This window comes from Thermobia domestica, chromosome 10, assembly GCF_964235325.1.
Source record: "Thermobia domestica chromosome 10, izTheDome1.hap1.1, whole genome shotgun sequence".
Taxonomy (NCBI): Eukaryota; Metazoa; Arthropoda; class Insecta; order Zygentoma; family Lepismatidae; genus Thermobia; species Thermobia domestica.
In genome coordinates this window covers 151,915,013-151,939,185 of record NC_137463.1, presented here as the reverse complement: position 1 = coordinate 151,939,185, position 24,173 = coordinate 151,915,013, and the positions used below count along the sequence as shown (strand labels likewise).

At 32.0% G+C, this 24,173-nt stretch overlaps 1 long non-coding RNA gene across 1 annotated transcript in view; it reads right to left on the bottom strand.

Annotated features, from left to right (window-relative positions):
* Positions 1–23,744, bottom strand: part of LOC145662095 (uncharacterized) — a 28,918-nt gene extending 5,174 nt beyond the window's left edge. Inside the window, exon 1 of the long non-coding RNA XR_014126977.1 lies at positions 23,264–23,744. This is a non-coding gene — a long non-coding RNA (uncharacterized LOC145662095). The remainder of the gene's footprint in view (positions 1–23,263) is intronic.
* Between the last annotated feature and the right edge of the window lie 429 nt (positions 23,745–24,173).

The following is a 24,173-nucleotide window of genomic DNA, read 5'->3' as shown; positions in this document are numbered from 1 at the left end:
ATTTTATTATATATTTTAATACAATTTATGTTAATTTATACAATTTATGTTGATTACTTACCATTTTTTCCCAATCCTTTAAGAAACTTGTTTCTTCCTTCCTTATTCATCCCTCAAGTGTTGTAAAATAACTGAAGAAACTTCAGAACATGTCCACACAAGACTTTTTGTTAATCTTGAACGCAGTTGGTCTTGGTATTCAAGAAACTAATTCTAAAGAAAGAAGGCACCTATAATGAAAGAATGGGATGTCGTACGATGAGGTAACTAAAGGGGGAAGACGGAAAACAAAGGATAAAGAAGTAGGCTTATACCTAAATGTAACCATCGTGTGTGGTATTAGAACAATGGATTGCCGACAAACACCCTTTGTTCAATGTATAGCAAAGGCTTGTAAATGTAACAGATGGTCTTTTGAAGCTGTCTCGTAATTTTATCATTCTGTCAATTAAAGAAGTAAGAAAGTGTCACTTAAACGTGACATATGGATGTTTGAAAATAGTCTAACCGTAGGAGGTGAGAAAAAACATGTGAAATGACTTTTAGAAACATGGTAAAATGTCGATAAAGAACAATTGTTAAAAGATATTGACTGTCTAAGATGGAAGGCGTAGGAGAAAGAGAACCCTTTGATGGGTGAAGAGTAACGAAAGGAACATAGACACCTGCTTGTATGTGTGTGTTCCAAGGTGATGGAGTTGGGGGCGAAGTGTACTGTCGTTTTTTGAGTAAAAGACCATGTTTAATGGGGAGTGTGACTTCTACCGCATGGAAACTGAAAATATGCGAAAAAAAAGAAATAGGAATCATTATTCTAAGGACAGAGAATTGAAGAATGAGATAGTTAAATGTCACATGTTACTTTTTAAAAGTTAATGTATTGCTTCCCATACTGAGAGACCGCACGTAGGATTGTATAAGGGAATTGTGTTGTTATTTTGAGCAAAGGACCACTTTAAATTGGCGTGTGAGATGTTACGCGTTTTGTTAAGACCTTGCCACATACGTAGAGGGGAGAGAAAGGGTGGCCCTTCCTACCTGAGTTTGAAAGAGGAAAAAGACTGAATGAATTGTGTAAGCAAGGCAATTTTGCCTTTTGTGCTTTTTGGAAGAAGTCTTCAAACAAGATTTCTTTAGGTATTTCCGCATAAATGATTTTATGCTTTTAAAAACTAGAGTAATGAATTAATTAATTATGAATATTAATGAGATGATAATGAATATTAATGAGATGCTAAAGAAAAGGATTACAAAGAATGGATTTTAGTGTTTTTCGTATATTTAGAGGTATATTGCGGATATATGTAATATACAGCACTACGTATTGTACATAAATGTATGAGATAATGTGGAAGGAAATGGGCGCAACTCTAAGAAACGTATTTTATGTAATGATATTGTATTTTCAGTAGCTGATAGGGGATTTTAGCATAGAATATTGCCTTTGGATACTGTATGGATCTAATGGTGTACGAAGCTTAGACGAATGACAAATTGCATGTATATATGATTAGTTTGTAAGGGGTACATGTATGTGTAGCTGATATGTGATTTTTAACATAGAATATTGTCTTTTGGATATTGTATGGGTCTAAGGGTGTACGAAGCTTGGGCGAATGACAAATTGCATGTATATATGATTAGTTTGTAAGGGGGTACATGTATGTGTAGCTGATATGGGATTTTAACATAGAATATCATGTTTTGGATACTGTATGGGTCTAATGTTGTACGAAGCTTAGACGAATAAGAAATTGCATGTATATATGAATAGTTTGTAAGTGGGTAGATGTATGTATGTATGTATGTATATTGGTTTTTGATATCGGGACATGAATATATGTATCATATTGTAGACATATTATATTTCGTTTGCATGTAAGTGTTTTAAGCATGTGTTGTTGGCTTGCATAGCTTTAGGGGCTATACTAGGCTGGATGCAAACACCTAAAGTGTTTCTATTGTAGGGTTATATATTGTGACTTTTTATTGAGGTAGCCTTATTTATCGTATTGTAGAGCTGTATATGTTGTTGTGGTGATATGTTATGTGAATGCAAATACATGAACTGATTATATTGTAGCCTTATAATTTGATTGCTTATGTATATAGATTATCTTGAATACCATGTTAGAATGTATATATTGTGATTTTACGTATTTATCCTCTTGTAATAAATTACTCGAACATTTTGTGTGAGCATACCAAAGATGTTCTAGTGGTATTTGAAGCACAAAGGATATCACTGTGCTATAAGTTATTTACATATAGAATATTCTAATGACATTTATTGGTACCTTTACTTACTTCTAAGATGCTCTTTACTTTGTAGAAGACATTATGACGTCAACATGGTTTCCAACTTAGAGCCATTTATTGTAGGAACATAAAATATGATATATACGTATAAATAACCTTATATGAAGCATACGTATTCTTCCTTTATCTTATATAGAATACAGATACTTCGTATTATATCAATATTTGTTTGGAGAAATAAAACATATTATTGTAAATTGTAACGCTTTATTGTATTTATATAGTCTACAATATTCTATTTTCCAATATTGGCGTATTGATATACATATATAAATATATTTAAATAAGATATTTACTATACTTAGAATATTCTTAATAACTTATTGACATATTTACATTATATATACGTACAAGTACCAACAGATAGGAAAACTTATGGACATATTTGATGATATTATGACCATGTTACTCCATGATGCTACCTTTAGACAGTTTACTATTTACATATACATAGAATACCAATCATTTAACACACTTATTACTTTGATAACCATATGGCAATGTTCTATAGTCAGTAATACTGTTATGATTTAATCGTCGTCTTTTATTTTGAACTTTCTGATGTGTTTTAGTTTCAGACTTGGATACGATGACAAACCCAGGCTTACGAACAATTCTTCCTAGATTGTGTAACTGTTTTTTCTCAGCTTTATTCCGAACTAGTTGATAAAAATGATCAAAGTTAATTTCTTGTCGTGTACGATGATTTAAAGTTATTCCTCTAATTTTAAATACATAATCTAATTTCCCTGTTTGAACTTCTTTCATCCTATAGGCATAATTTTTTGGCCCTAAGCCTATAAATGCATCAATTTCCCACCCATCAGGAACTTCATTAGTTAACTCACCTAAATAGGAACCCAAAGAAAGTGGAGGCTTTTCATTACGTGGCTGTACAAACATAATACTATCAGTGTCGCAGTACAATACACGATCAGGATCTATAGCTGTTACTAACTCGTAAAGTTTCAGACGTGCCCAAGAGGTGATGAAGGCTGCAAGGACAACATTGGAAAATTTCCATGGCTTGTTTTTGTTTTCAATGTTTTTATATGATACAATGAGATGTCGCTCTCCAATAGGCAATACAGTTTGTACCTCATATTGGGGTGCCCATAGATAACTTAAAAATTTTTCTGGAGTATCTACAATTATAGATTGAGATAAATCTGTTCTTTGTCCCCATTTGCCGTATAAGGAATTGAGAAATATTTTGGAAATATATCTTAGACCAGGATTTGATTGAATGTTATTTTCCGTTAACTGAATGCATTCATGTTCATAATAGTCTGCAATATATTTTTCTTGATCTTGTTTAGTTTTGCACCAGCTAGGAAATCCTGAAGACTCCTGTTTCATTTTTAAGAAGGAATTGACATAATCTTTAAACAGATTATTTTCTGATCCAGATAATTTGAATTCCCAAATTTCGATAATTTGTAGAATTTTGTATCCGAGATCTAAAGCCACATGAAGTTCAGGAGTACAGTATGTACCACTAAGGACACGCTCGGCATCATTATGGATGCAATTGTTGTCACTTTGTTCCATACACGTACGGCATAACCCAAACAAAAGGCGATCATTACATGTATATGGTAAAATTGGAAAATATAAGTCTTTGGGAGGCAAGATACTACATTTCACTAATCCATGAATACTTTGCACTTGTGGAAAGTCAGGCCCCTTGTATATTATAGGTTTTCCTATAGGCAATGGCTTACGTGCCATTACCCAGGGGTAAAGACTGGTAACATCATAATATGACACAAACTCTTCGCTGGTACATTCGTACAAGGCATTAAAACATTCTGTACGCCCACCATGAAAACTATCTTTAGGTACCAGATGATCAACAAGATCATGACACTGTGTTTGAATAAACTGTTGTAATTTTTTATCATTTTTTACAATGTGGTCCCATTCACATTCCCACATTTCAATGACATTAAGATTTAATTTTTTAAGAAATGCTATTTTTGTGGTGGTGTTTTCATACCGATCTTGTAGTGATGTACCTTGCTTAGAGGTAGAATCTAGGGACACGTGTCGTAGTGTAGGATAACAGTTTAAACATCCGTGATATTAACATCCATGAAATTCGTAAACTGTATTTGTTTTACTTTGAAATCCATCAACCTTATACCTCCCGAATAGTTTTTCCAAGCCATTTCCAGAATGGAAAATTTCACTACCAGTAGTACGTTCTAAGTATCGTAGCCAATACATTGCCTTTAGACTTTGACGATCACGATGGTCAAACCCATAAGGTGGAATAATTGGAATAATTTCTTTGGGTAAATATAAGGTACGATATGTTAGTATTGCCAAACTAGCAATAGTTGACGTGACGATAAAACATTGAATACCATTTGTTTTGTCTTCAATTAAGTTTGAAAATTTAATGACAGCCTCTGCTAAAATTTTAACATCATTCCGACAATATTCAATCATTTCCTTTTGGAGATTATATTCCTCATTACTTGCAGCACGTTCTTTGTGCCATATGATAAGTTGCTCTCGATCTTCAGTGCTCCTTGAATCAGGATCAAAATATTTTAGATCAGGAATTTTGCCTATATAATTTTGGTTTTCTAATGTATTAAACAAGTACGGGAAATCTCCCTTTCGTAAATTTGCAGAAAGACCTAACGTCTTAGGTAATTTAGATAATTTAACTCCCATATACAAATATGTGTCACGGAAGTAAATCTTTTGTCCTAAACGCATTTCAATAATTTTTTGCCCTGACATTATTACTTCAGGTGTAAAATGATGGTTTATGATCAAAGTTTTAGCACAGAATTGCATATCATAATTACTGCCATTATGGGAAAGCACAATGATTTTTTTAAACATTGGTCGTGTTATTAATACATGATTAACAAATTCTTCAATGTTGTTGAAATCAAACGAACGGAACCCATTTTTATCACCGCATACAAAACATGTATCATCAAGTTTCATGTCCTTACACTTGTAACAAGCATGAATACAATTTACAAAATTTACATGATGTTCTTGTTCTCCCTGTTCATTTTTAGGAAGCAAAATTGTTTCTACATCAAAGATAATATACAAAAAGGTATCTACATGTTGCATCATAGCCGTTTGAACAAAACAAATATGGTCATCGCTTACATATGTGTAACATGTTTTACAATAACGTTCACCACATTCATGTTCAGACTTGCGTGAACGCATGTCATTCATAGTACCACAACGGACACAAATTTTCTTTGTTTCGCATAAACTTTTTCCGCAAACATTTATCGCTTTATGATTAGCAAAACATTCTTCTGAAGAAAACAGTCTATGACAATCAAGGCATTCAACTTTAATATTATTATCATTATTAGAAACATTATGATACTTTTCGCACATTGGACATTTGAAGTTACACTTATGATTTTGTGTATGATGATAACCTTTCAAACAATACTGACAATATTTCCGTTTGTTTAATAGTGTTGTAATGTTGGAAATTAATTCGTAGTGTCCTTCACTGTACAAAATCAAAATTTTCTTTGATGCATGTATTCCAGGATAAATTACATTATAGTTTCGAGTTGTTTTTAGTAAACAACAATTTGATAATGAGGCGCTAGCTTATTTTGAAACTTTTTACATCATCAATAGTACACCCATTACTGATTTCAATGTCAACTTTAGCATTGACACACAATTGCTTTGCTTGTTTCATCAATCGTTCAGAATGATTTTTCAATTCATATACGTAGTTATAACGATGATCCGCCTTACCCATTCCAAGAATAATACTCTTGGGAAGACAATACACATCCTTTTCTACAGGAATAGTACATTGTTCCATGTGTGTTACAAGATCAACAAATTTTGATGAACCCCTTGTTCGTCCCCTACCTTTACGTGAATCAACAATATGAATTTTGAAATTTACTTTATCACCTAATAAATAATTTTCATTACTATTTAAAACATTTTCAATTTTACGAAATAAAATGTCGGAGCTTAAATCCGACTTTTGACGCCACGAATTGTATATCGGTTTATTAATCGTAGAAGCAGAACTTTCTATTGTTATACCAATATACATATCATCATCGGCATCATTTAAAACGTGATCCTTTACAAATTCAAATAACAACTGAATATATTTTTCAGGATCATCTATTCCGCTAGTTTGCATACGTTCAATTGTGACTTCCTTTCCTGTAAGTCCAAAATAAGTATATTGTTTGATTCTACTATTAACAATACGAAAATATTCATTTGTTTTACCACTCCCATACATGGTAGGTTGTGATACAGTATTAGTATTAGGACTTGGAAAGTTTATAAAATTTTCCATGAACACGCTAAAATCATTTGTAGTTAAACTATTAGCTTTTCCTTCAGACACAAGTTCCATAAACTTTTCACGAGCTAAATTCTTTATATTATCTTGACGAAAGAAGCCTACATGATACAAATCAATAATATCTTTTGCAGACTTACATTTTTTCAAAACAACATGAGGATCACAACCAAAATGCATAAACAACGCCTGCAATAACTTGGAATAAGCTTCATTGCTTACCCTTGCACCCGTAGCATGACATTGTGTTATCACTTCCCATGTAAATAAAACTTCGTTTGGATTTTCATATCCACGTGCTTCTTGTGCTGACAACATGGTACAGATGACAGACTGTCCTTCCATTGTATTATTGACACACTAAATATGTAATTGCAATTTGAATTATTGTGTTTTATACAGTAAATATTTTACACAATGATGTACACAGAACTTTGATAATTGTTTTCACAGTTTTTTTTTAAATGATAGGGTTTCGTAGGTAGACTTTTATGATATGATTCACAATGTGTTGACCAAAGATACACTTTTTAAGAATTTTACACTTACCAGTAAGTATAATAATAAAACTTTTCCGAACTTGTTTCAGTTCACAACAGATTTAGTTGTAAGTTTACCGACACTACACTTAAAAGCTTGATGGCAATTGCACTAACACTTGCCGTTAACTACAATGATAAAACTTCCCGTAACTTTTTTGCAGTTTAGTATCGATGCACTACCACTTGTCACTCACTAAGTATATTTTTTAGTTCACCGAAGATATACTTCTAACTTTATCGGTTAATCCTTTAGTACTTTCCGATAATTGTAATTTAGAAATTGCCGTAATGAAATTGTTTAGACTAATTACAGCACGCAGAGTACAAAGAGGAAGTGTGTTTACTTTTTATTGATTGTTTATTATCAACATTAATAAATGGAAATTGCAAGAACTCCACACGAAGATTTACGAAGATTGCCGAAGTTTCTCGAAGTTTTCCGAAGTTTTCCGAACATTGCCGAACCTAACCGAAGATGAACATAAGAGTTTATCCACAATTCATGTACATATTGGTAATTGTAGCACACGAATGGTTTCGAAAATTGCCGAAGTTAACCGAAGATGGACATAAGAATGTATCAACAATTCGTGTACACGTTTGGTAAATGTAACTTCCAAAAAGACTTGTAACTTTAAGATATACTTCAAAGTTTATTACTAGATGTATCTTTGTAACAAAATTGGTATTTTAAAATAAATGATTTAACAACACAGAGTATTACGATAATTGACTTTACTTTAACAGTAGTAATTCTATAGTGCGCGGCGCGGCTTGCTGTGCTGGATTTATACTTTCAAAATTTAATCTCGTACCCAAAGGCATTTTGTTTTGTAATCTCGTACCCAAAAGCAAATAGTTTGTAGTCTCGTACGCAGGTGCTTTAACATATTTTAAATTAGTAACAGTAATATTACATAATGTGATATAATTTGTAAATGCACTATTAAAGTTTGCAACACTTCAAATAATTATAGCTACTTGTTTGTATGCTTTTCCACTGTGTTATCGGTCTAAAAATTCCTTTGTTAGTAGTGCTAAGAATTTGTTTTGTTTGCATTGCTACAGGTGTTTAAACTGGTTTAAACCGGTTTAAACTAGTTTATTGTTTTTGTTATAGAATTATTGAGTTCTGCAAGAACTTCATTGTTAATTTTTTATTTGTTTGCTTCCAGCGTAAGCTCTGAACAATCTTTGATTGTGAAAATATAAAAATTCCTGTGCAAACACCTTATTTATTTAACCTCTCGTATCTTTTATTCTATCGTTTCCTTTGGAAACTCGTTGTTAAAAATGTCAGCATACCAAAGATAATTTGAAAATATTAAAAAAAATGAAGTGAACTTAGAATTAATTCCGATAGAAACACAAAGTAACATAGTTACAAATATTTTATTCGTTCGCTTCATTAGCAGCTCAGAGGAATTACATTCCGAAAATATTAAAATTAACAAAACATAAACATAAGAAAGTTATTTTAGCATGACACAAGATGATTAAACTTAAAATTTATTACATGAAGCTCTTTGATTGTTAAATGGAGAAGTAAAATTTAAGTCAGTGTTGCAATTGAATACAGAAACTATCAGTAAAAGTACAAGTTCCCAAAAGTAAAGTGTAGAAACAAAACTTAAAACACAATGTTGCAATCTAAATTGAAAAGAAAATTAAAAATACAACTTACAAACAAAATGCAGAAACCGAAAATAAAATTGCAGAAGCAAAAATTAATACTACAAATTTTAAAAAAAATTGAAACTCACATGAAAATACAGAAACAAAATTAACAACGATAAAATCTAAATTAAAAGTACAAGTTCCCAAAAGTAAAGTGCAGAAACAAAACTTAAAACACAATGTTGCAATCCAAATTGCAAAAGAAAAAATTAAAAGTACAAGTTTAAAAATTGAAACATTCAAAGCTAAAATACAAAATCAAAACGCAATGTTGCAATCCAAATTGTAAAAGAATATTAAAAGTACAACTTTTAAACAAAATGACACATTTTCAAAATCCGAAACAACATTAAAATTACAAGTTAAGAAATATAATTGGAAACTGAAAACTAAAAATGCAGAAGAAAAAATTTTAAAACCACAATGTTGCTATCTAAAATACAAAAGGAAATTAAAAGTACAACATTAAAACATAATGTTACATTACAAAATCCGAAACAACATTAAAATTACAAGTTAAGAAATATAATTGGAAACTAAAAACTAAAAATGCAGAAGCAAAACACAACGCTGCAATCCAAATTGCAAAAGAAAAAATAAAAATACAAACATGAGACATACGAACATTAACTAGTAGTATATGGGCCTGGACTTTTACTGTCATTATTTTAATGACATGAGTTTGCAACACATTTTGGGGAAATAAGGTCTGTATACTACTAGTTAATGTTCGTATGTCTCATGTTTGTATTTTTATTTTTTCTTTTGCAATTTGGATTGCAGCGTTGTGTTTTGCTTCTGCATTTTTAGTTTTTAGTTTCCAATTATATTTCTTAACTTGTAATTTTAATGTTGTTTCGGATTTTGTAATGTAACATTATGTTTTAATGTTGTACTTTTAATTTCCTTTCGTATTTTAGATTGCAACATTGTGTTTTAAAAATTTTTTCTTCTGCATTTTTAGTTTTCAGTTTCCAATTATATTTCTTGTAATTTTAATGTTGTTTCGGATTTTGAAAATGTGTCATTTTGTTTAAAAGTTGTACTTTTAATATTCTTTACCAATTTGGATTGCAACATTGCGTTTTGATTTTGTATTTTAGCTTTGAATGTTTCAATTTTTAAACTTGTACTTTTAATTTTTTCTTTTGCAATTTGGATTGCAACATTGTGTTTTAAGTTTTGTTTCTGCACTTTACTTTTGGGAACTTGTACTCTTAATTTAGATTGTATCGTTGTTTAATTTTGTTTCTGTATTTTCATGTGAGTTTCAATTTTTTTAAATTTGTAGTATTAATTTTTGCTTCTGCAATTTTATTTTCGGTTTCTGCATTTTGTTTGTAAGTTGTATTTTTAATTTTCTTTTCAATTTAGATTGCAACATTGTGTTTTAAGTTTTGTTTCTACACTTTACTTTTGGGAACTTGTACTTTTACTGATAGTTTCTGTATTCAATTGCAACACTGACTTAAATTTTACTTCTCCATTTAACAATCAAAGAGCTTCATGTAATAAATTTTAAGTTTAATCATCTTGTGTCATGCTAAAATAACTTTCTTATGCTTATGTTTTGTTAATTTTAATATTTTCGGAATGTAATTCCTCTGAGCTGCTAATGAAGCGAACGAATAAAATATTTGTAACTATGTTACTTTGTGGTTCTATCGGAATTAATTCTAAGTTCACTTCATTTATTTTAATATTTTCAAATTATCTTTGGTATGCTGACATTTTTAACAACGAGTTTCCAAAGGAAACGATAGAATAAAAGATACGAGAGGTTAAATAAATAAGGAGTTTGCACAGGAATTTTTATATTTTCACAATCAAAGATTGTTCAGAGCTTACGCTGGAAGCAAACAAATAAAAAATTAACAATGAAGTTCTTGCAGAACTCAATAATTCTATAACAAAAACAATAAACTAGTTTAAACCGGTTTAAACCAGTTTAAACACCTGTAGCAATGCAAACAAAACAAATTCTTAGCACTACTAACAAAGGAATTTTTAGACCGATAACACAGTGGAAAAGCATACAAACAAGTAGCTATAATTATTTGAAGTGTTGCAAACTTTAATAGTGCATTTACAAATTATATCACATTATGTAATATTACTGTTACTAATTTAAAATATGTTAAAGCACCTGCGTACGAGACTACAAACTATTTGCTTTTGGGTACGAGATTACAAAACAAAATGCCTTTGGGTACGAGATTAAATTTTGAAAGTATAAATCCAGCACAGCAAGCCGCGCCGCGCACTATAGAATTACTACTGTTAAAGTAAAGTCAATTATCGTAATACTCTGTGTTGTTAAATCATTTATTTTAAAATACCAATTTTGTTACAAAGATACATCTAGTAATAAACTTTGAAGTATATCTTAAAGTTACAAGTCTTTTTGGAAGTTACATTTACCAAACGTGTACACGAATTGTTGATACATTCTTATGTCCATCTTCGGTTAACTTCGGCAATTTTCGAAACCATTCGTGTGCTACAATTACCAATATGTACATGAATTGTGGATAAACTCTTATGTTCATCTTCGGTTAGGTTCGGCAATGTTCGGAAAACTTCGGAAAACTTCGAGAAACTTCGGCAATCTTCGTAAATCTTCGTGTGGAGTTCTTGCAATTTCCATTTATTAATGTTGATAATAAACAATCAATAAAAAGTAAACACACTTCCTCTTTGTACTCTGCGTGCTGTAATTAGTCTAAACAATTTCATTACGGCAATTTCTAAATTACAATTATCGGAAAGTACTAAAGGATTAACCGATAAAGTTAGAAGTATATCTTCGGTGAACTAAAAAATATACTTAGTGAGTGACAAGTGGTAGTGCATCGATACTAAACTGCAAAAAAGTTACGGGAAGTTTTATCATTGTAGTTAACGGCAAGTGTTAGTGCAATTGCCATCAAGCTTTTAAGTGTAGTGTCGGTAAACTTACAACTAAATCTGTTGTGAACTGAAACAAGTTCGGAAAAGTTTTATTATTATACTTACTGGTAAGTGTAAAATTCTTAAAAAGTGTATCTTTGGTCAACACATTGTGAATCATATCATAAAAGTCTACCTACGAAACCCTATCATTTAAAAAAAACTGTGAAAACAATTATCAAAGTTCTGTGTACATCATTGTGTAAAATATTTACTGTATAAAACACAATAATTCAAATTGCAATTACATATTTAGTGTGTCAATAATACAATGGAAGGACAGTCTGTCATCTGTACCATGTTGTCAGCACAAGAAGCACGTGGATATGAAAATCCAAACGAAGTTTTATTTACATGGGAAGTGATAACACAATGTCATGCTACGGGTGCAAGGGTAAGCAATGAAGCTTATTCCAAGTTATTGCAGGCGTTGTTTATGCATTTTGGTTGTGATCCTCATGTTGTTTTGAAAAAATGTAAGTCTGCAAAAGATATTATTGATTTGTATCATGTAGGCTACTTTCGTCAAGATAATATAAAGAATTTAGCTCTTGAGAAGTTTATGGAACTTGTGTCTGAAGGAAAAGCTAATAGTTTAACTACAAATGATTTTAGCGTGTTCATGGAAAATTTTATAAACTTTCCAAGTCCTAATACTAATACTGTATCACAACCTACCATGTATGGGAGTGGTAAAACAAATGAATATTTTCGTATTGTTAATAGTAGAATCAAACAATATACTTATTTTGGACTTACAGGAAAGGAAGTCACAATTGAACGTATGCAAACTAGCGGAATAGATGATCCTGAAAAATATATTCAGTTGTTATTTGAATTTGTAAAGGATCACGTTTTAAATGATGCCGATGATGATATGTATATTGGTATAACAATAGAAAGTTCTGCTTCTACGATTAATAAACCGATATACAATTCGTGGCGTCAAAAGTCGGATTTAAGCTCCGACATTTTATTTCGTAAAATTGAAAATGTTTTAAATAGTAATGAAAATTATTTATTAGGTGATAAAGTAAATTTCAAAATTCATATTGTTGATTCACGTAAAGGTAGGGGACGAACAAGGGGTTCATCAAAATTTGTTGATCTTGTAACACACATGGAACAATGTACTATTCCTGTAGAAAAGGATGTGTATTGTCTTCCCAAGAGTATTATTCTTGGAATGGGTAAGGCGGATCATCGTTATAACTACGTATATGAATTGAAAAATCATTCTGAACGATTGATGAAACAAGCAAAGCAATTGTGTGTCAATGCTAAAGTTGACATTGAAATCAGTAATGGGTGTACTATTGATGATGTAAAAAGTTTCAAAATAAGCTAGCGCCTCATTATCAAATTGTTGTTTACTAAAAACAACTCGAAACTATAATGTAATTTATCCTGGAATACATGCATCAAAGAAAATTTTGATTTTGTACAGTGAAGGACACTACGAATTAATTTCCAACATTACAACACTATTAAACAAACGGAAATATTGTCAGTATTGTTTGAAAGGTTATCATCATACACAAAATCATAAGTGTAACTTCAAATGTCCAATGTGCGAAAAGTATCATAATGTTTCTAATAATGATAATAATATTAAAGTTGAATGCCTTGATTGTCATAGACTGTTTTCTTCAGAAGAATGTTTTGCTAATCATAAAGCGATAAATGTTTGCGGAAAAAGTTTATGCGAAACAAAGAAAATTTGTGTCCGTTGTGGTACTATGAATGACATGCGTTCACGCAAGTCTGAACATGAATGTGGTGAACGTTATTGTAAAACATGTTACACATATGTAAGCGATGACCATATTTGTTTTGTTCAAACGGCTATGATGCAACATGTAGATACCTTTTTGTATATTATCTTTGATGTAGAAACAATGTTGCTTCCTAAAAATGAACAGGGAGAACAAGAACATCATGTAAATTTTGTAAATTGTATTCATGCTTGTTACAAGTGTAAGGACATGAAACTTGATGATACATGTTTTGTATGCGGTGATAAAAATGGGTTCCGTTCGTTTGATTTCAACAACATTGAAGAATTTGTTAATCATGTATTAATAACACGACCAATGTTTAAAAAAATCATTGTGCTTTCCCATAATGGCAGTAATTATGATATGCAATTCTGTGCTAAAACTTTGATCATAAACCATCATTTTACACCTGAAGTAATAATGTCAGGGCAAAAAATTATTGAAATGCGTTTAGGACAAAAGATTTACTTCCGTGACACATATTTGTATATGGGAGTTAAATTATCTAAATTACCTAAGACGTTAGGTCTTTCTGCAAATTTACGAAAGGGAGATTTCCCGTACTTGTTTAATACATTAGAAAACCAAAATTATATAGGCAAAATTCCTGATCTAAAATATTTTGATCCTGATTCAAGGAGCACTGAAGATCGAGAGCAACTTATCATATGGCACAAAGAACGTGCTGCAAGTAATGAGGAATATAATCTCCAAAAGGAAATGATTGAATATTGTCGGAATGATGTTAAAATTTTAGCAGAGGCTGTCATTAAATTTTCAAACTTAATTGAAGACAAAACAAATGGTATTCAATGTTTTATCGTCGCGTCAACTATTGCTAGTTTGGCAATACTAACATATCGTACCTTATATTTACCCAAAGAAATTATTCCAATTATTCCACCTTATGGGTTTGACCATCGTGATCGTCAAAGTCTAAAGGCAATGTATTGGCTACGATACTTAGAACGTACTACTGGTAGTGAAATTTTCCATTCTGGAAATGGCTTGGAAAAACTATTCGGGAGGTATAAGGTTGATGGATTTCAAAGTAAAACAAATACAGTTTACGAATTTCATGGATGTTAATATCACGGATGTTTAAACTGTTATCCTACACTACGACACGTGTCCCTAGATTCTACCTCTAAGCAAGGTACATCACTACAAGATCGGTATGAAAACACCACCACAAAAATAGCATTTCTTAAAAAATTAAATCTTAATGTCATTGAAATGTGGGAATGTGAATGGGACCACATTGTAAAAAATGATAAAAAATTACAACAGTTTATTCAAACACAGTGTCATGATCTTGTTGATCATCTGGTACCTAAAGATAGTTTTCATGGTGGGCGTACAGAATGTTTTAATGCCTTGTACGAATGTACCAGCGAAGAGTTTGTGTCATATTATGATGTTACCAGTCTTTACCCCTGGGTAATGGCACGTAAGCCATTGCCTATAGGAAAACCTATAATATACAAGGGGCCTGACTTTCCACAAGTGCAAAGTATTCATGGATTAGTGAAATGTAGTATCTTGCCTCCCAAAGACTTATATTTTCCAATTTTACCATATACATGTAATGATCGCCTTTTGTTTGGGTTATGCCGTACGTGTATGGAACAAAGTGACAACAATTGCATCCATAATGATGCCGAGCGTGTCCTTAGTGGTACATACTGTACTCCTGAACTTCATGTGGCTTTAGATCTCGGATACAAAATTCTACAAATTATCGAAATTTGGGAATTCAAATTATCTGGATCAGAAAATAATCTGTTTAAAGATTATGTCAATTCCTTCTTAAAAATGAAACAGGAGTCTTCAGGATTTCCTAGCTGGTGCAAAACTAAACAAGATCAAGAAAAATATATTGCAGACTATTATGAACATGAATGCATTCAGTTAACGGAAAATAACATTCAATCAAATCCTGGTCTAAGATATATTTCCAAAATATTTCTCAATTCCTTATACGGCAAATGGGGACAAAGAACAGATTTATCTCAATCTATAATTGTAGATACTCCAGAAAAATTTTTAAGTTATCTATGGGCACCCCAATATGAGGTACAAACTGTATTGCCTATTGGAGAGCGACATCTCATTGTATCATATAAAAACATTGAAAACAAAAACAAGCCATGGAAATTTTCCAATGTTGTCCTTGCAGCCTTCATCACCTCTTGGGCACGTCTGAAACTTTACGAGTTAGTAACAGCTATAGATCCTGATCGTGTATTGTACTGCGACACTGATAGTATTATGTTTGTACAGCCACGTAATGAAAAGCCTCCACTTTCTTTGGGTTCCTATTTAGGTGAGTTAACTAATGAAGTTCCTGATGGGTGGGAAATTGATGCATTTATAGGCTTAGGGCCAAAAAATTATGCCTATAGGATGAAAGAAGTTCAAACAGGGAAATTAGATTATGTATTTAAAATTAGAGGAATAACTTTAAATCATCGTACACGACAAGAAATTAACTTTGATCATTTTTATCAACTAGTTCGGAATAAAGCTGAGAAAAAACAGTTACACAATCTAGGAAGAATTGTTCGTAAGCCTGGGTTTGTCATCGTATCCAAGTCTGAAACTAAAACACATCAGAAAGTTCAAAATAAAAGACGACGATTAAATCATAACAGTATTACTGACTATAGAACATTGCCATATGGTTATCAAAGTAATAAGTGTGTTAAATGATTGGTATTCTATGTATATGTAAATAGTAAACTGTCTAAAGGTAGCATCATGGAGTAACATGGTCATAATATCATCAAATATGTCCATAAGTTTTCCTATCTGTTGGTACTTGTACGTATATATAATGTAAATATGTCAATAAGTTATTAAGAATATTCTAAGTATAGTAAATATCTTATTTAAATATATTTATATATGTATATCAATACGCCAATATTGGAAAATAGAATATTGTAGACTATATAAATACAATAAAGCGTTACAATTTACAATAATATGTTTTATTTCTCCAAACAAATATTGATATAATACGAAGTATCTGTATTCTATATAAGATAAAGGAAGAATACGTATGCTTCATATAAGGTTATTTATACGTATATATCATATTTTATGTTCCTACAATAAATGGCTCTAAGTTGGAAACCATGTTGACGTCATAATGTCTTCTACAAAGTAAAGAGCATCTTAGAAGTAAGTAAAGGTACCAATAAATGTCATTAGAATATTCTATATGTAAATAACTTATAGCACAGTGATATCCTTTGTGCTTCAAATACCACTAGAACATCTTTGGTATGCTCACACAAAATGTTCGAGTAATTTATTACAAGAGGATAAATACGTAAAATCACAATATATACATTCTAACATGGTATTCAAGATAATCTATATACATAAGCAATCAAATTATAAGGCTACAATATAATCAGTTCATGTATTTGCATTCACATAACATATCACCACAACAACATATACAGCTCTACAATACGATAAATAAGGCTACCTCAATAAAAAGTCACAATATATAACCCTACAATAGAAACACTTTAGGTGTTTGCATCCAGCCTAGTATAGCCCCTAAAGCTATGCAAGCCAACAACACATGCTTAAAACACTTACATGCAAACGAAATATAATATGTCTACAATATGATACATATATTCATGTCCCGATATCAAAAACCAATATACATACATACATACATACATCTACCCACTTACAAACTATTCATATATACATGCAATTTCTTATTCGTCTAAGCTTCGTACAACATTAGACCCATACAGTATCCAAAACATGATATTCTATGTTAAAATCCCATATCAGCTACACATACATGTACCCCCTTACAAACTAATCATATATACATGCAATTTGTCATTCGCCCAAGCTTCGTACACCCTTAGACCCATACAATATCCAAAAGACAATATTCTATGTTAAAAATCACATATCAGCTACACATACATGTACCCCTTACAAACTAATCATATATACATGCAATTTGTCATTCGTCTAAGCTTCGTACACCATTAGATCCATACAGTATCCAAAGGCAATATTCTATGCTAAAATCCCCTATCAGCTACTGAAAATACAATATCATTACATAAAATACGTTTCTTAGAGTTGCGCCCATTTCCTTCCACATTATCTCATACATTTATGTACAATACGTAGTGCTGTATATTACATATATCCGCAATATACCTCTAAATATACGAAAAACACTAAAATCCATTCTTTGTAATCCTTTTCTTTAGCATCTCATTAATATTCATTATCATCTCATTAATATTCATAATTAATTAATTCATTACTCTAGTTTTTAAAAGCATAAAATCATTTATGCGGAAATACCTAAAGAAATCTTGTTTGAAGACTTCTTCCAAAAAGCACAAAAGGCAAAATTGCCTTGCTTACACAATTCATTCAGTCTTTTTCCTCTTTCAAACTCAGGTAGGAAGGGCCACCCTTTCTCTCCCCTCTACGTATGTGGCAAGGTCTTAACAAAACGCGTAACATCTCACACGCCAATTTAAAGTGGTCCTTTGCTCAAAATAACAACACAATTCCCTTATACAATCCTACGTGCGGTCTCTCAGTATGGGAAGCAATACATTAACTTTTAAAAAGTAACATGTGACATTTAACTATCTCATTCTTCAATTCTCTGTCCTTAGAATAATGATTCCTATTTCTTTTTTTTCGCATATTTTCAGTTTCCATGCGGTAGAAGTCACACTCCCCATTAAACATGGTCTTTTACTCAAAAAACGACAGTACACTTCGCCCCCAACTCCATCACCTTGGAACACACACATACAAGCAGGTGTCTATGTTCCTTTCGTTACTCTTCACCCATCAAAGGGTTCTCTTTCTCCTACGCCTTCCATCTTAGACAGTCAATATCTTTTAACAATTGTTCTTTATCGACATTTTACCATGTTTCTAAAAGTCATTTCACATGTTTTTTCTCACCTCCTACGGTTAGACTATTTTCAAACATCCATATGTCACGTTTAAGTGACACTTTCTTACTTCTTTAATTGACAGAATGATAAAATTACGAGACAGCTTCAAAAGACCATCTGTTACATTTACAAGCCTTTGCTATACATTGAACAAAGGGTGTTTGTCGGCAATCCATTGTTCTAATACCACACACGATGGTTACATTTAGGTATAAGCCTACTTCTTTATCCTTTGTTTTCCGTCTTCCCCCTTTAGTTACCTCATCGTACGACATCCCATTCTTTCATTATAGGTGCCTTCTTTCTTTAGAATTAGTTTCTTGAATACCAAGACCAACTGCGTTCAAGATTAACAAAAAGTCTTGTGTGGACATGTTCTGAAGTTTCTTCAGTTATTTTACAACACTTGAGGGATGAATAAGGAAGGAAGAAACAAGTTTCTTAAAGGATTGGGAAAAAATGGTAAGTAATCAACATAAATTGTATAAATTAACATAAATTGTATTAAAATATATAATAAAATAGATCAGAGGAAATTTACACCCACTTTCGTGAGAAATTTGCACTGTTAACCAATTGTTGTGAGAATGAAGGAAATTTGTAACAGTTTTCGTGAGAATTTTGCACTGTTGACGAATTGTTGTGAGATTGAAGGAGATTTGTACCAATTTTTGGTGAGAAATTTGCACTTTTCTCCAATTCTCGTGAAAATAAGGGAAATTTGTATCAATTTTCGTAAGAAATAAGGCGAAATTACACGAATTCTCGTGAGAAATCGGCACTTTTCTCCAATTCTCGTGAGAAAAGGGCTCTATTCTACTCAACTGTTACACCATTCTATGTACGATACGAACATGGATATCATTTGCTATCCCTCCCCATAGTATTTTCACCCCCTAAATCTAGTATTCTTACTTTATACTAAGAATACCTAAAATAATAAAGTATTAATTGCATTTAGGCTAGTTACCATTACAAAAGCAAAAGCAATCAAAATAAGTATAAAGCGCGTCATAAATATATACTTTTAACTCGCTATATAGTGAAAGAATTTTTTAATAAAGATTCATACTGCTGATAGCATTCTACTTTTTAGTCATGACCAACCAGTCACAGAAACTTCAGAGAAAGCCAGGCAAACATTTGACTGGTGCTAATTAGAAACTTCTCGGCCGTAAGTCAATAAAGTGTGTTATTCATAAACAATTTCTTAAGATTTTTAGTAATCAATAAAAGCTTCATGGCGCCTGGGAAATAATATGTACCACCGTCTAAAAGAGAATAAGGTAGAAGGTAAAGCAGTAAAAGAAGATCAAAGATTAATATCTAGATACAGCCAACAAAAGAGCAAAGCTTGTGAAAAAATATATTTATATTATTCTCCATACCCACATTTTGCAATATATATGGTGTATCAATTAATATACGTTTCCCCTCGCGGGTCTAGGTCAATAGTTAAATTAAAAATAGAAATCCCTTCGTTTTGATCTCTACATCCATTTGTCCCGCACCAAACACCTGTATTCTCCACACCCACATTTGAAAGATTTGTCATATATCCAGTAATTACCATGTATCTCCCCCTAGAAGAACGCATAAATCTGACAATTACTAGATTAGATCTTGCTATCTTAATTTCGGATTCCTACATTTTTTAAATCAATCGTTATTTCATGTTCAATACATCTCTTTATCAAAGAAATGAATTACTTTCCAATATACACGCCCCCCGTCAAAATAACGCTATCACCGTTTTACCCGTATTTCCATCTCTATAAGTAAGAACTCTGTTAATTCCCTGCTCTAACAATTACTTAATAATTCAGTTCAATGAACACTATCGCGGGTCTCTGAGGGATTACCAAACCTCTTACGTGCAGTGGGATATGGAAGGGAGGCAGAGAGCCCGGCTGCCTTCCCCCAAATAGGTCCAACAGTGTACTTTGATACGTTGACGTTTGTAACTTTCTGTATATTTCTATGTTTATATATTTTTTGTTTGTAATTTTACTATATGTATCTATAACAGCACTTGGGCCCCCCCAAACACACATCCTGGGTACGCTACTGCTTACGTGTACCGCAAGCAAATAATAGCTCCCAAAATGCAATATTAAATTAATTTCCATTGCAAGCAAGTGTCCGTTTTTCCTCTCGTGAATTTTTCCCTCCTTAACATTGCCTAAAGGAGTACCGTATATACATACATTAGTTTCCACAATAATTTAAATGATTTTTACGTTATAAAATTCGTCTCTTCTCCTCCGCCCTCCTGCTTTTGATACACTCAAAAAGTGTAAATACTTTTCAAGTCAAACTTCCTATGTTTCTTTCATAATATACCAACGTAGCTATAATAGTACTAATACTTATTCTAATTAGTTCACCTTAGTTACTATACAAAATAAAAAGAAAACTTTTATCTAAATTTCATTCGTTCTCCTCCCGATCTTCAAAAGAAAAATGTACAGAAATTCAATTTTAGTTAGCTTGACTAATCGTCAAAAGTTTATAACTTAAAATCGTCTCAAAAGAAATACATTTATTATACAGGATTTAAAGAAGGACGGGGTAATGCCCAAATAACACAATATTCTTCTTGCAAAACAAGTAAGATAATCCTACAATTCCTGCTCCTGTTATACATTACCTTTGCTCTCCAGACAATAAACAAAGAAGCACCCCCTCCCAACAACAATTTTTAAGTAAACAAATTACTTTAGTTGCTATTATTTAAATTTTCATCCCAACCTCAATATCTCTTCTAAATCATGTAGCCAAGCTATACAAAATGTTCCACATCTAAATAATTTAGTCAAGAACAATAAAAACAATATTATTTTTTTTAAAAAAAAGCATCCAAAATTATAACATTAAAACTATGGTTTGTGTCTGCAATGCAGCGTTGTGCTGACACAGTACGTAGCCTAAAATACATTTTCACGTCATATTACTTAAAAAAATTCGCATCCTACCAAATCATATTAAAATGGAAAATAATATTACAGATATTAGCAATAAGTTTCGGTCTTCCTCTTTTATCTCTTTGTCTCATTCATTGTAAACAAATAGACGGATTAAAATTTTGAGAGCCCCCAATCTTACGAATATTTCCAGTGCGTAAATTTTCTTTGTTGTTTCATAGGAAACACCACAACTATACTATAATATTCTAATGTGCTCCGAGATTACAATAATTACATTCATTATTAACAGTTAAGTGCATGTATACTATAGTCTAACACGCAAATGCCAAATACAAACACCCCATCGCAAACAAAAGTATCGCTAGTGAAAGAAGACTTAGCTATAGTAATACCACAAGCGGAAAAAATACTATCGGTCTAAAACCTATAATACTTGATTAATTAGTATTAAAAAATTCGGGGGGTCCCTGGAGCCTTGGGGTCCGGAGCCTGGTTCTGTTCCTAATTGTAGGATCACACTTTTTAAGCATATCATTTTTGATTGATTTTCAAATATCACGTAATAATGTCTACTACGCTTTTCTCTTTCCAATTATTCTTCCCCATATAAAGCAGGCCACAATTCAATTTCTCTAATACGCTTAATGATTTTATACACCGCTACAATAATCGGCATTTACTGTAGATGTCACGAGTAAAATATACCATGTGTGTCCGTTATAATAGTGTTCTTACACTGTGATTCTCCAAAAAAAAAAAAAAAGTATCTGTCATAACAGTTCCAAACATTGCCATACTTTATCTAAGATACATTCTATAGCATGTTCTCGCTTTCGACAATGTAAGTAAGGGCAACAAAATGTACAAACATAAATAAACTCCTCCGCCCAGATTTTGAAAATTCAATTACAAATATAAGAAACCTAAAATTTTCACTTCTCTTTCCTCTCGTAAATCATATATTGTTGCTAAAAAGAGGCATTACTCCTGTCTCCAATTACTTTCAAGAGTAAGCACTAAAAATTTAGCACTGCACAGCAGGCAAAAAGTTTCCAGCAGTGGCGGCTCTTGAGGGCACAATTCTAAAAAGTCAGTGTTTCTTTAAGTAACACAACTGCGGCTAAAGCCAGTGTTTTTCAAACATCAGTTAAAACTATGTGCTCCGCAAACTATGGTCCTCATATATAAACACAATTTAGGTCCACGTCTCATATAGCTTAGCTGCTGAATGGGAGGGTAAACTGAAAATTAATCAAGTAGCACTTATTGTACACAAACATAGCTAGCATTCCCAACAATAGTTCAGATCTCAAGATATATAATATAAGTTTGTAAATATAGGTCCGCGTTTCATATATCTTACGTATTGCGCAACACTTAACGCCGTATATTTGATGTCAAAAATTGATTCTTACTGATACAAATAACCGCTATGCTAAATATATCTTTCAGCATTATTTCTATTGTAGTTCTCAGTGTAAGCAGTCACAAATTCCATTCGCTGAAATCAACCAAAACTATAAAAAACATTTCAGCCTTCTTGTGTTTACACTACGCAAATGTCGGGATGGTCCCAGGTCAGTTCCATATTCCTTTCTTCCTCCTCAAATACTATAATCAACAAACCGCCTTTTCCATATACATGAAGACTGAATCTAAATCGTAATATATTCAAGTTGTATATTCAAATCGTAATATATTCAATCTTAATTTTGCAATATCCTAACATTGGAACTTAACTAAATTAATAAGAATAATAACTTACCTTACTGGTTCAAACTTCACCCATGGAACACAAGTATTCACAAACAGCAGAAACACACCTTCACACGCACACATAAACAGGAATAATCTTCTGACTTTCGCAATCCAGTCTTATATAAGGAAACGGGAAGAAAGAAAAAATCATCCTATACCGTTCTTCAAAGAAACAAAGGGAGTATACAACTTGTTCCAGTCTCAACTTCAAAACAACAATTTAACACAACCCCTGCCTTTCCTGACAAAACAAGGCATGGCAAGTTGATAATGCAATACAAAAAAATGAAAGTCCCACTAAAAAGAAAAAAGTGGGAGCGCAAAAGGTAAAAAGTCCTGTTCTTCCTTAAAGTGAGCAAGAATAAAACATGCTTCCAACTAATAAGCTGAGAAAAAAATAGGGACAACAAACAATACTTAAAATATAACTTTTCTTCTTATCGTCCCTTAATGATCCAAAGGTTTACAACAGGGTCCAACAACTACCTTAATTCCCGCCAGTCATTTTTCCAGAAGTGATTCACAATGCGTTATTTCGTTTTCAAGGTAACTTGAAGTGAGTTATTATCCAACATTTTTTTATTCCCACCTCTTCTCTCTCTCTTTCTTCTTTCAGAGAACGTTTCCCAAAACAAAAAGGGACGAGTAAAATTTCTTTATGACTCTCATATGCGTACAAGAAAAAAAATCGTAAAAAGAGGCAATGTGTAACCTTAGTTTATCTTCAAATACTTCAAAGAACTCATATTTCTTCTATAGAAGGTCTCATATCAGTAAAAAAATGCAGCGTCCCTAAATTGGCTTTTCTCACAGTACACAAAAAAACAGGAATCCTAAATGGTGGAATTCCCGTTAAACTTTACGAAAAAAATATATTGCCTACCAATAATACCTAGGATGATACGCACAGATGAACA